Genomic DNA, 14,194 nt, shown 5'->3' with positions numbered 1-14,194 from the left:
TAGTGGGATGAAAATCGGATTAATGGTAGAAAGTGTGTAGCAGTAAGCTGAGGAAGCGCGCGCGGTGCTAGAGTTGGCTGTCTGATGGTATGGTCAATGATTCCGATTGAATATAATATTAATGATGATGGCCTTACTGTAGTCACGTATGATACGTGACTACAGCAAGGCCCATCTATCATCGGCAGTTTTCTAAAATAAAATAATAAATTGGAAACAAGCATCGATTAGCGTAAATCGTCTTATATGATTTAATTTCAAAGTAGACAACAAATTTTAATTCTTAATACAATATTTATTACTTTGTGTGTGTTGCATGTCTTGCTATAAATAGTATCGATGGCTTAACACTAATCACATAGAAGCAATCTTTGAAAATCTTAAATCGATTAGACATATTTCGTAATATCTGGACTTACCACTTTACACGATCTTAGACTAGAAAGTCTTAATTGTGCGTTATACGTTCATTTCGCTGTCTATCTTTTACCCTTCTTATTGCACCTAACCACAGAGTTATAAATAATCAGAGCTATAATGAGTTAAACAGTAGTTTCCGGAGACATGTCTAGATTCTGTAGCCAGCAAAGCGACGCGTGCGTGCTTACTTGCTAAATTCTTAAGGATTTAAGTCTACATGACAGCTACTTTAAAGTAGCTGTCATGTAGATGTCCCAAGGCTAAGGCTTCCCCTTTTGCACGTTAGTCCATCACGCTGCTCTGAAACGGATTGGTGGGTGCACCTGTGGCATATTTGCACACGGCACATGCAGGTTTCTAAGCGATTAATTTTCCTACACGATCGTACTCGAGATGATAATTATAAAATTTCAATAGTGTTGTTCAACCAATGATTTCAAACCGGCAATTATCGTATGAACAATATTAAGATTCATGTTAAGATTCACATTAAAAGCCACGTTTCAACACAGGCTTATCTTGACTTAAACTTCAATGACCCTCAAGGCGCAGATACACAAAAGAAATTAATTAATTTCAGTTATACTTTGATTCTATTTTTCTAGGGAACCGTTACTGGAAAAATCTTTCTCTCTCTCTCTGTCTCTCTCCTGTGCATTTGTTATTCCCATCTGATGGTGTGGTCTGCCTTCCTAGTATTTTGCTTCCACTTCGCTCTATTTAACGTATCGTTTTCAGTAATTGCACGAACTAATAATAACTAATTAAGTCTAAAAAATATATATATTAACATATATCATGTATAGAATTGACTCTTGTTCTCCAAAAAGTATAAAAATAATTATTCGAAATAATAGAAATAAATCTACATAATATTCTTTGAATTTGTAATTATTACCTTTATTCCGAAGTTATCTATCACTTTGTTTATTGAAATTGGAATATTAATTTACACGATATAATTATAATAAAATATATTCTGCAAAAATAAGTCAAACATAAGGTTTGACTTATTTTTGCAGAATATATTTTTTAATATTGCTTAGTGATTTATTACATAATCGATCGCGATGAAACCCTTCCATCAATAGATCAACGTGGAACGAAACGGTGTGCTGAATGTACTTATGAAACTTTCCGTCGTAAATACAAGGCACAAGAGGTGTTAGATTTCCGCGTGGCATATTTATCGGTAACGCCCAATCGAGCAAGGTCAACGGCGTACATCAACCTCCTATAATGGAGCCGTACCCTTGGATTTAAAAACGATTCATAAATCAATATAAAGGTAATCTCCCTCATCGATGCGATGAGGGGCGAAAGAAATTTTTATCTAAATTTAAATCGATCTGAGATACATATATTTTTTTTATGTTATAGGTGGCAAACGAGTAGGAGGCTCACCTGATGGAAAGTGACTACCACCGGCCATGGACATCTGCAACACCGGGGTGCTTGCAGGTGCGATGCCGGCATTTCAGGAAGGAGCACGCTCTTTTCTTGAAGGTTCCCAAGTTTGGCACATATCAATTAAAAGATGTTTTTTTCAATCTGCGTTTTATTAATTTTATTTATTTATTGATCCAAAACTTAGCTTATTTCTGATATATACTTAATATTTAAACGTCGGTGTTTAGCAGTCGATGCTAAAAAGTTGGAAATAATATTCATATCCTATAACTTTTTATATCTATTAGTGATGTATATTAGTTAAATGGTGCATTTCATATAGAGGGCTTTTTGCATGCCTCTACTCTCTAGAAACGCTGACTAGGAATTATTGTACCGTGATGGACATATTGAATAGCGTTTATAGGCTTCGAAATAACGCTTGGAAATCACATCTTCGCGAAATCATTGGGTATTAAGCTGTTTAATCTCCGTTTACGTATGTATAAGACCAAACTTATAATTCTTAACAGAAAAGAAAACATAGACTAATTAGGTATTGTGTGATGTATACGGATCTCATTTTGAGACAGTAATTATGTTTTCGTTTCGCTCTAGACATTAAAAAAGTATGATTGTTTTTTTTTTTTGTAAATAAACGTACAATTTATTCCAATTGGTTTTAGATGTTGTTTATTACTGATAGCAGACGTTTCATTTTTTATTAATCAACAAATAATTGCTATTGAAAGTCTGTTTATACAGATAAAAACTTTTTTTTTTAATTGAATTAGTTTTAATTGGTTTTATATTAATTTAGCTGTTTGGATTCTAATCGTTTTCAATTGATCGACTAAATTTTACTCATGTAAACACGCCTTAAGAACCATTTAATTTGTGTGAGTGAAAGTCTACTATTATCAGTAATCTTTTTTCATTACAAAATCATAATTATTTATACGTTTATGTCACCTCGAATTATAAATACTGGTTCGATTGAGGATTAATGCAGCTTGTCAGTCAATATTTATTGGCCGAGATTTACTTTCGATATGCAACTAATTGCTGACGTTATTTAATACACTAGTCTACTACAAATAAGTCTACATAACATTATTGCAAAAGTGTCTGTTACACTGACGTTATTCTTCGAAGAAAGCTTGATATATTTTGGAAAGAATAAAATGCTTATCGTTATCCAGCGGGCGTACCGAAATTATTTTATTTTGTTATATTTCGCTACAATTGCGTGAGTAAGTCAGTATGGATCGGATAACATACTACATACATATCCAAAACAATGATATAGAGCAGTGGGTATTTTCCAGAAGCTTCTAACTTTCTCCCTCCTAGAAGAAGGATTCCTAGTAGGTTATTTACAGGCTCTCATTAAACACTTGATCTAAGATTGGTCAACTATTAAGAAAGCAAGTAGGAATATGACAAACATAATTGAAGAACCAAACCATCAGATGATTTTAGCCCGTCTTCCAATCTATACTAGTATTATGAATGTGAAAGTATCTCTGTCTGTCTGTCTGTTGCTCTTTCACTGCCAAACCAAAGAATCGAATTTGATGAAATTTGTTATGAAGCAAACTTGAACTCAAAGGAAGGACATAGGCTAAAACAAATCAACCAACCCCTAAAACGCGAGCGAAGCCGCGGGCGGCAGCTAGTTATTAATAAAAATGTTGGTAGAGGTATTTGTTGGTATTATTTTATGTAATTTAAACCCTACCGAATTCGATTTACTTATGTCATAAATGTGAAAGTACGCTTGTAACACGGTGATTGTATGACTGATGCGAATTGTGATGTTATGTCTCATTCTGAATTAGTAGAACAGAATTCTCGAATTACTTAGTGCTCTCAATTTCGTGCAAAAACCTTTTTTTTTGTATATTCGTTTAGTTTGAGCTCGACAATTCAGATTTTTTTTTTTATGACGCCACTCAATTTGATGGTGAGTAGTAGGGGAGTCCGAACGCGTATACAGCCAATAGCATTAGCAGCCCGTAAATGTCCCACTGCTGGGATAAAGGCCTCCTCTCCCTTTGAGGAGAAGGTTTGGAGCATATTCCACCACGCTGCTCCAATGCGGGTTGGCGGAATACACATGTGGCAGAATTTCGTTGAAATTAGACACATGCAGGTTTCCTCACGATGTTTTCCTTCACCGCCGAGCATGAGATGAATTATATACACAAATTAAGCACATGAAAGAAGCCACCCTCGCCATGTCGACCACTCAAGATGCCTCTTCACGCCTGGCTTGAAGGAGCCCAGGTTACAAGAGGAGCGGAACGCGTGTTCTGTACATATATGGCGGTGCGACGAAGAAAAAAAATTTGCCAAGTTTCTTCGGGCGCGATGGAATTGATGGCACAGTTAAAGCGGCGACATCAATAACCAGGAGGCGTAGACTTGTGAAGGAAAGGGGAAGCAGGAATTAGAGAGAATCAGTTCCTCAGAGTATTCACCGTGATACAGTGGATAGAAAGCGCTCAGCACCACTATTTGTTTAGTTTTTAATCCAAGAAACAATAGCAAACTGATGAAAACTGATTTTTCTTGTTATTTATATTACTTTTTTGGGTACATAGTTTCCTAAAACAAGCATAAAAAATTAAGGCGAAATAAAGCATAAGGCAAAATGATAATAAGGCATATAATTATATAAATATGGTCGTTTCTCTCATAATTCTGTGAAAATATATATATTTTTAATTTATAATAGGTAGGCGGACGAGCAAATAGACCACCTGATTGTAAGTAGTCACCACCGACTATTTCACATTGAGACATTGTCCCTGTAAGAAAAAGTAACCATTCCTCACAACAGACTAATGCACTACCAACCTTGGGAGCTAAGATTTTATCTCCCTTGTGGCTAAAGTTTGTGTTGTTTGGCGGTATAATATCTGATGAGTGGGTGGTACCTACATAGACGGACTTGCCTACTACCAAGTTATGTACATATAATAATAATTTTCGGTGATTATATATTGAGGTTTTAATAAATTTTCTGATGCTGTTCCTTGGGACTGACAATTAGCTCCACTTTACTTGTTCGATTCATCAACATATAGATTCGTTATCATTAACATTTAGTATCATTATTAAATTTGATAACTTGATAATTGTAATAGTAAAAAAATATTGAAAAAAACAAACTCAACCTTATTTAAGTAGACTCTTCAAACGTCGCAACGTCTCAAAAGGATTACAGGAAACTTTTTGTTTCGAATGAAGTAGCAAACTATTTACTATCCCATGGAATTGTATCGTAGACGTTTATATAATATGAACTCATGTCAAAACTAGGAGCAACTAGTTTACGAAATTCTCAAACACAGCAAACAATTGTGCACGCTTTAGAGGAAGAGTTCCACAAACTAGTAGATTTGACAATAAAGGATTTGTTATAGAAATATGATGAATGTAAGTGAATTCTACTTGAAACGAAAAGCACCATCGTGAAATTACAATGACAGCTTGTTTCTATACATTATTATGTTTAAGTAGTAAAATAATACGGCATTGAAAAAGGATTTGGCAGAATTTTGTGATCGATCGCCTTGCATGACGTCATTTTCCTTGGGATTGACTTTGTTGGAACTTCTCGCTACCATATGGTCTTCATCAATGAAAACGTTTACTATGTATATACATAGTAAACGTTTTCATTGATGAAGACGCTTGGCAAAAATTATCTTAGTCATCTTATTTTATTCAGGTAGGAGATCAGTAATGAGTGGTCTTTTGCTCCTCAGAAGAGCTCGATCAAGACATGAGTAGACTTTTTCAAGGTAAGAGCATGGAAAGATGAGAAGATCAGATTGACTTACCGATGTGTGTTGTGGATGACTACATGGTATTTCGTTTAAATTTTAGTTGCTCTCTAAAGTCTAAAACAAAAATATACGTAAGGATTTACATTTAAGTAAAAACAGATCAAAATTAAAATTATAACGATTTTCACAAGTTATTAATATTAATGAATTAACAAATAATTATCACGATACAAAGAGCAGTCAGAATTTCTTAGTTGAATCGCATTCCGGCACTCGGAACTTTAAGATAGAATCTGCATTCCAAACCGGCTCTACCTAGGTTTAATTTAATCTTGCAAAAAGCCGACTCAAACGTTCTAAGCGTCTTCCTGAATAAAGCATTTGATATTATTGATCTTTTTATTCATTTCGGAAGTTATTTTTTTGACACCCAACTATAATGCCAGTGGATTATAACAATAATTTATTAACTTTGTACCCTGTCAATAAAAAAATTGTTGGCATTTCCAATATTGTTATTGTGACGTAATAATGATAGTGTGATTTGTATGTACATTAGTGAGTTTCTAGACGGTTCTTTTTGGTAGAATCTACTTTCAGAATCGGTGGTAGGTTTATATTTAATTCAACTTGCCATTAGTGTATATGTTATTTAAATTCGCAATACAAAAGTATACATAATTTTATCATTTTTAGGGATCCCGTGGTATCTTTACATAAACTTTAATATTACAATTTAAAATTGTTTGCAAGAATCTACTTGAATAAAGTATATTTTGATACAGTAGTTTCGTATTATTTCTCTGTATTCTATACTATACATTAATACATTATTCGTTTTATTACTGAACAGAAGCAACTAAATTTTAATAGGATCAGGTATCCCACTAACTAACACATTTTTTTTTTAATTCGACTTAGTATTTATTCTACTTAGTCCTCCTAGCTAAGTCCAATTCAATCAAAAAAAGAATTTTCAAAATCGGTTACTAATTGACGGAGTTTTAAGTTATGTCATTCTTATTTTAAAAATAATCTTTTTTTACGAAAAAAATACTATGTTGTAAGGAGGTTGAAAATAAATCAACCTTCTTCACTAGTATTCAGTTCGACTGACAGATCCTATTGACATTATAACTAGAAAAAAATCATCATTCTATAGTCAATTAGACAATTATTAAAGCAACCGATTGTAATCATGGTAAATTAAACGTATGACGTCTGATATGGAATTGTTCTTAATTACCAAACAATTTAAACACGACTATTAATATAAGAGTTCAAAATCCGGCTAATTATATATATGAAAGCAAAAAAACTAGACTGCTCGACTGCGTTCATTCCTTTTTTTTTCATTAAATTCTCAGACGCGAATTCATTTTTTATCACAACTAGTTACAAAATTTGTTATCTGTGGTCATGTAATCACTTTTTAAAATACATTATTCATAAACGGATATAATGCAAAAATACGTTGCTATAAATACTAATATATTATATTTTTCAACGTGTAACGGAATTAAATATTAAATTGACGATAAAAAAGTATCTATTTATTTACGGAGATAGTTTTAACTTTTTTTCTGCTATGTTGTATCTCACCCTAGATGGCGTGGCGTTACTGTTCATAAATGCACCCCTGCACCCTTTTCTCTTGTTATACATTTCCTCAGTCATTTTGTCCGTGCTTTCGTTATATTATTTTTAATTCGTTTCTTTAGGGTTCCGTACCCAAAGTGTAAAACGGGTCCACAGTCAGTCCGTCTGTCCGTTTGTCACCAGGCTATATCTCTTGAACCGTCATAGTTAGGCACTTGAAATTTTTACAGGCGATGTATTTCTAATGCCACTATAACAACATATACTAAAAAAAGAATAAAATAAATATTAAAGTCGAACTCTCGTACAACCGACAAGATTTTTTTTGCCGTTTTTATAGATAACTAGCGACCCGCCCCTGTTTCGCATGGGTGTAATGCTGTTACTAATAAATATACTACAGAATGTCTTACAAAGTTCACAGTTTTTCAATCATAAGAAAACACAAACCGCTATTTACATCTGTAATATCTTCGAAAATAATCATATTAATGACATTATGTATAGGGCCATATTGCATTAGCATTAGCAGCCTGTAAATTACCACTGCTGGGCTAAAGGCCTCCTCTCCCTTTGAGGAGAAGGTTTGGAGCATATTCCGCCACGCTGCTCCAATACGGGTTGGCGGAATACACATATGGCAGAATTTCATTGAAATTAGACACATGCAGGTTTCCTTACGATGTTTTTCTTCACCGCCGAGCACTAGATGAATTATAAACACAAATTAAGCACATGAAAATTCAGTGGTGCCTGCCTGGGTTTGAACCCGAAATCATCGGTTAAGATACACGCGTTCTAACCACTGGGCCATATTGATCTGTATCTAATGCACAATGTACTTAATTGGATAAGGATGAATGCTGTATTGCTTAAAATCGCTTTGAAAATAAGTCATTATTTCTCGTAAAATGTGAAGGATAAAAAATGTAGGCTATCCCAAAGAGATAGACATATACCATTACGGACTTTCTTGAAGACCTTTTTAAGGTGTACAATACAGCAGTGTAGTAGTGTAGTTTAGTTTATTATTTTGATCGATCTCGTAGGGTTCAGCCAGCGTATGCAAAAAAATGTGCTTATTTACGACAGCACTTCAGAAACCTCTAAAATTGTCAGTGTTTCTTTAGTATATTGTGCATGTTTTATACATATAAACCTTCCTCTTGAATTATACTATCGATTAAAAAAAAACGCATCAAAATCCGCTGTCTAATATTGAAGATCTAGGCATACATAGGGACAGACAGCGGTAAGCGACTTTGTTTTACGCTATGTAATGATTTTATGTACGGAGCCCTTGCGTGCGCGTGTCCGACTCGGACTTGGCCGGTTTTTTATCGAGACGGGCCTAATGGAGATGGATAAACAAATTCGGATAAAATAAAATAAGTTTGATCGAGAATGAAACTCGAATACCCATATACCTACTTAGGTAATAGTGTTTCAATACAATGTGTGTACAAAGATAAAAAATAATTATATATATTAAAAAGTATAGTATGTTTTCTAGTATACAAATTAATATATTTCCTTCTTCACTAATTAATACCGTCTCGAACAAAGGTAATTGGAATATCTTGAGGCAAATAGATATTTAATGAGGTGGCCCAAGTCTTAATTACTTTGGAACTGACTCAAATGTTATTATCCAATTCTAGAAGTTTATTGGTGAAGATAAAAATAATTAATGAATATCTTTTTGTAGTTAGTGGTATTTACGTAATTATGGATTTGGTTCAGACGATAGAGTACGTGAATTGTGTACAATGTTACCGGGTTCAAGCCTGGCCGAATACGAAATTCAATATGTTTTTTTTTTTTCTATAATTTATTTCGTGCTATGAAAACATCTTATAGATTATTATAACCTTATTAAACTCAAGAGTGGGGAAACGTCTTGATCTACCCTTCAAGGTAGTCATCCCGATGCAATCGACAACGATGTACCTTAAACATGTATATAATATATATATAATGTATTTGCAGAAATACATGTATTCAGTGACAAACATTTTATTAATGAATGGGCTACTGCGCAAGCAATATTTAATAGGGCTTATGTCTCAAACACTAACAGCCTTATACATTTATTTAATCACAAAGGCACTCTCTCCGTTATGTTATTATTAACGGCGCGTATAAGTGAGTGACTATTGCCTTAGTATGCGTAAGAGCCAAAATACAAAGTATATAAATAATAATAATAATATAATAATGAGCCGAGATGGCCCAGTGGATAGAACGCGTGCATCTTAACCGATGATTTCGGGTTCAAACCCAAGCAAGCACCACGGAATTTTCATGTGCTTAATTTGTGTTTATAATTCATCTCGTACTCGTGGGGGAAAACATCGTGAGGAAACCTGCATGCGTCTAATTTCAATAAAATTCTGCCACATGTATATACGACAACTCACATTGTAGCAGCGTTGTGGAATATGCTCCAAACCTTCTCCTCAAAGGGAGAGGAGACCTTAGCCTAACAGTGGGAAATTGACATGCTGCATGAAAGATCAAATCGCACAGACGGGAAGCGACTTTGTTTTATACAATGTAGAGAAGAGAAATAGTCGAACTAATAAGCGCGTTACATTATATTGTGATAATTACAACATTGTTGCCATCACAGATCGATACGTTCACTATAAATTAATAAATAATTTTGTTCGACATGCAATTTATTTAATTATACAATTATACAAATAAATTTCGATAGAAAATAATTATAACATGTAATATCATCAGGCGTTACTTGCTCAATGTTTCGTGCATGTTTATTAAACACATCCAAGTTTCCTCACGATGTTTGACCTTCACCGCCGAGCATGAGATGAATTATAATTTAACTAGATTACGGATTTTAAAGCGATTTTCATCAATAAACGGACCGATTCAAGAGGAAAGTTTATTATGTATAATACAAGAAAATAAAAGTAGATAAAAATTAAAAAAAAGCGAGAATTTCAACTCTCATCGAAAAACATTTTTTATTCTTTTTATGTTTTTTTTTTCAATGTAATAGTCTAGACTTATTGTACCCGTACGAAGCCGGGTCGGATCGCTAGTTAAATATAATGAACAAGCGAAGCGTGTATAAATGTTACTTTGATAAAGTTATATAACTCATTATTGAGATTTTAACAGAATATAAATTGCTTTCCATTCCTGATTAAGACGCAAGAGTATTAATTATTACGTCCTAAACAGTTTATGTTAAAATATTAACTGGTTCGTTGATCTACTCGGGGACAGATAACAGATTTAATATCTTGGTCGCCGTTTCTATGGCAGATATCTATCTATCATTAATCTTAATGCCCTATGCCCTCTAAAGCACGAAAGAATTAATGACGTATGTCAAGTAGGACGAGAATTTTTTTAAAGGATGATAAGAATACTTTTTGCCGGGTGATAAGGCATATTAATTCTACCTCCAAAAAGCAATACTTGGTGTTCTTCTGTTATGGTTTGAAGTGTGGGTGAGCTAGTGGAACTACTAGCACTCGGTACATAACATCTTAGTTTCAAAGATTGATTTCGCATTGGCGTTTTAAGTAACGATGAATACTTCTTATATTGCTATTATCTAAAAGCGGTGCTAACCATTTATGTACCATCACTAGCACAATTCATCCAGCGGCTTACTTAAAAAATACACAATTTTATTTAAAAAAGGCCCAAACCAAGTTTTGTCGGCCCTAAATTTCGCTGCCCTAGCCCAAGCCGACTCAATTTATAGAGAAAAACGCACCTGGGTCTATTACCTAGCTAATAAGGCCGCGGATCCCAATACCCTAGAGTTAAATCTTAAGTCCGGTTTTTGATAAGTTATTTTGTTTTTCAATCGCAGCCTGAAGTATTGAAATCATATCACACGCGCGCAACCATGACTTAGATTAACTTGAGTATCTTTGAGGCAAGGATGTTTTTTTTAAAACTGGATAAGTACTTATCATCAGACATAATTGTTTTTAAATGTATGTCAATGTATTAGGTCCTTACAAATGAAATTAGCGTTTTGTCGTACTTACTTTGATCTGAAATATCTCCTCTTTGGTTAAGAATTCTAAATTCATTTAGCTGGTATATTTGAGTTTTGAAAACAGTCATTCATTTACTTTTTTCTTTGGCGTCTTAGATTATATGAGTGAGAGGTTAATGAGTTCTTCAATGTACACGTACACGCTTAACAGGTAGATAATAAGTATGTACCGCGCATTTCATTCTTTTAAGAATGGCCTAAAATAAAAAAAGGTCTGAGTGGCGAAAGATCGTTCAGAAGGACATAATCATCAGTATTAAGCGTTTTTAAAACGAAATAACTCTAAACAGACTCCGTCTTGTAGTTAATCAATTATCTAAACATACAGAATAGAATATTTTATTCATGAAATAAAAAAAAATGCAATTCAATCAATTTTACATAATAACTACGTGAATTTTGTATTTTGGAAAACTTTCTTTTGTACTACATCACAAATGAATGAACAGCGCCATCTGTTGTACAATTTATGAACTGTTTGAAGATTATTTAGAACTTTTGTAAAAGCGCCATCTTACGGACTACAGTAAAACTACGATACAAATAGATACAAAATTCATTTTCTTTACAGTAAGGAGTTGAAAAGAAAAATTATAGATGACACTAACTAGACATATTTTTTCTTTATGATGTAAGATTTAATAATCTTATATATTTATAGTGTAAGCCGTTTTTTGTCCCGGTGATTATGGGATTATGGGCTGCATAATATAAAAAATTGGTTTTAGTCTTATTTTGAAGAGAATTAAAGAGAACTCTTGATTACAAGTTACTAAATTGTTACGATTTAACAAATTTTACAGAGCGGATAAAAGTTACTGGCCGGTTAGAGTACCTATAAGAAAAATGTTGAAAACGTAAATATTCCAACTTAACTATTATAAATATGTTAACATTATATTAAAAAAATCATTTAAAGGAGGTTTCATAATTTTGGCGACAAACTTCCTAAAAAACTTTCGAATAAACGGGAAGTTTCGCGGGATACCCGCTATTATTAATAATAATTAGACTTTGTATCCATATTGTAGTATAATACTTATACTTTGAATAAAAAAAGAATACAATTCATTTATTGGTATTGGTATCGGTATTCATATTTTAAATAAAATGTATTGTTTCGATGTTCAGTTGTTTTTCGTATATTTTAAATAATAATATTAATATTAATAATAATATTTTTTATAAACGCACTCGTTGAGACTACAACGTTCAGCTAACAATCATATCGTATAATCATAACCCTCATATTGTCTTACTAATTAAAGCTTCGAAAATCAACTATCTAGTAACTTTTAAAATGTCACAAATCACAAAATCGACTTTTATTATTTTTATAAAGTCAAACATTCGTTGACAATACCCTCCCCTCGCCCCGCTATACCCGCGTACCCCTTGATATCTTTAATGTTTTATATTGCCGATTGTTATTTAGTCTATGTATAGATTCTACATTCCGAATTGGAAGCTTCACTTAACATAGTTCGTTAAGAGGACTACAAGAGCTAAGTGCCCTTGAGAATCGCACGCACACACTTACAAAATCGACAAAAACGGCAAGCCCGTGTACTAAGGGCTAAGCGAGGTAACGAGATTACGCCCAAATATTCTAATAGATGGCGCCAAACCGAGCGACGTAAGATCAATCATAAATCTCATAAAAAATAGATAGGACAACAGAATTATTTTTATTTCTTTCGATGTTAGTTAACAAATGATTATGAAATAAAACTGATTCAATTAAACTTACAATATTTTTATTTATATTTTGTATACAATAAAATAGACAGTTAGTTTTAACCTTTTTTTTCTATTATTTATATTATTATACCACAATTTTTAACATTTTATAAAAGTTTAATGATCTATTTATATAATAAAATCGTAAGTGTTCGAAATCTGTAGTGTAGTGACCGTGGGGTAACATATAGCGGAGTATTTGTTCGTTTTATTAATATTGGTTCATAAAGAAAAAATATATATTAAATTAAAAAAAAAAAATCTAAATATTTACTAGAAAAAAATGTTGTCAATTCGGTTTGGTTGAATCATTGATGAATGAAAGGTTAATCATAATAGGTTTAATCATAAATCTCATAAAAATAGATAGGATATTAGAATTATTTGTATTGCTTTTGACTGTTATTCAAAAATGATTAAAAAATAAAACTGATTTAATTAAACTTAAAATATTTTTATTTATATTTAGTACTACAAAAAAAAAAACATTTAGTGTTAATTTTTTTTAAAAATTTTTTATTTAATTTCACTTGTATGTATTAATGTTATTACATTTGTCCTGGAATCTTGGAATAAATATTACACCCACTTTCAGCTAAAAGTTGGCACACATATTTAATCTCGATGACAATGCACGATTCATGAATTGCTGCTATATTCAATCCAATATGGCGGACGTTACAAAAAAATTTAAATTTATGAATTACGTACAAATGACACTTCTAAATATTCTAGTTCTCTGGTTCACAACAATTACATTTTTTTTGTTACGACTTTACTTTTTTTTATTATTATTAAAATTAGTTCATACATAACTTTAATTCTTATTATAAACAATCGATAAAATTAAACTCTTACGCAATATAAATAGCTTCCGTGTTATTGTTTTCGACTTTCTTTATTCTGTAAAAAATAAATATATGTTAGTAATTACATTTTTATTAATTATAAAATTATGTATTTAAAAAATATGTATCTTAATATGTCATAGTAGTTATAATGAAAAAAAAATGCTTCGAGTTCATGGGGATCGAATGTAGTCACTTGATCCCCATGAAAGTCAATTGATGTTTTCCTTCCTTTAACCAAATACTCTATCGTAATTATTAAGAATTGCTCGAAAAATCTGATTATATGAGAACTGATTGCACATTTTTCTAATAGATGTTTTTAATATTCAAAATTTATAAAAAAAAAATATGTT

The sequence above is a fragment of the Vanessa atalanta genome, chromosome 22 (assembly GCF_905147765.1).
Source record: "Vanessa atalanta chromosome 22, ilVanAtal1.2, whole genome shotgun sequence".
Lineage (NCBI taxonomy): Eukaryota > Metazoa > Arthropoda > Insecta > Lepidoptera > Nymphalidae > Vanessa > Vanessa atalanta.
Note: the sequence above shows the minus strand (reverse complement) of the source record.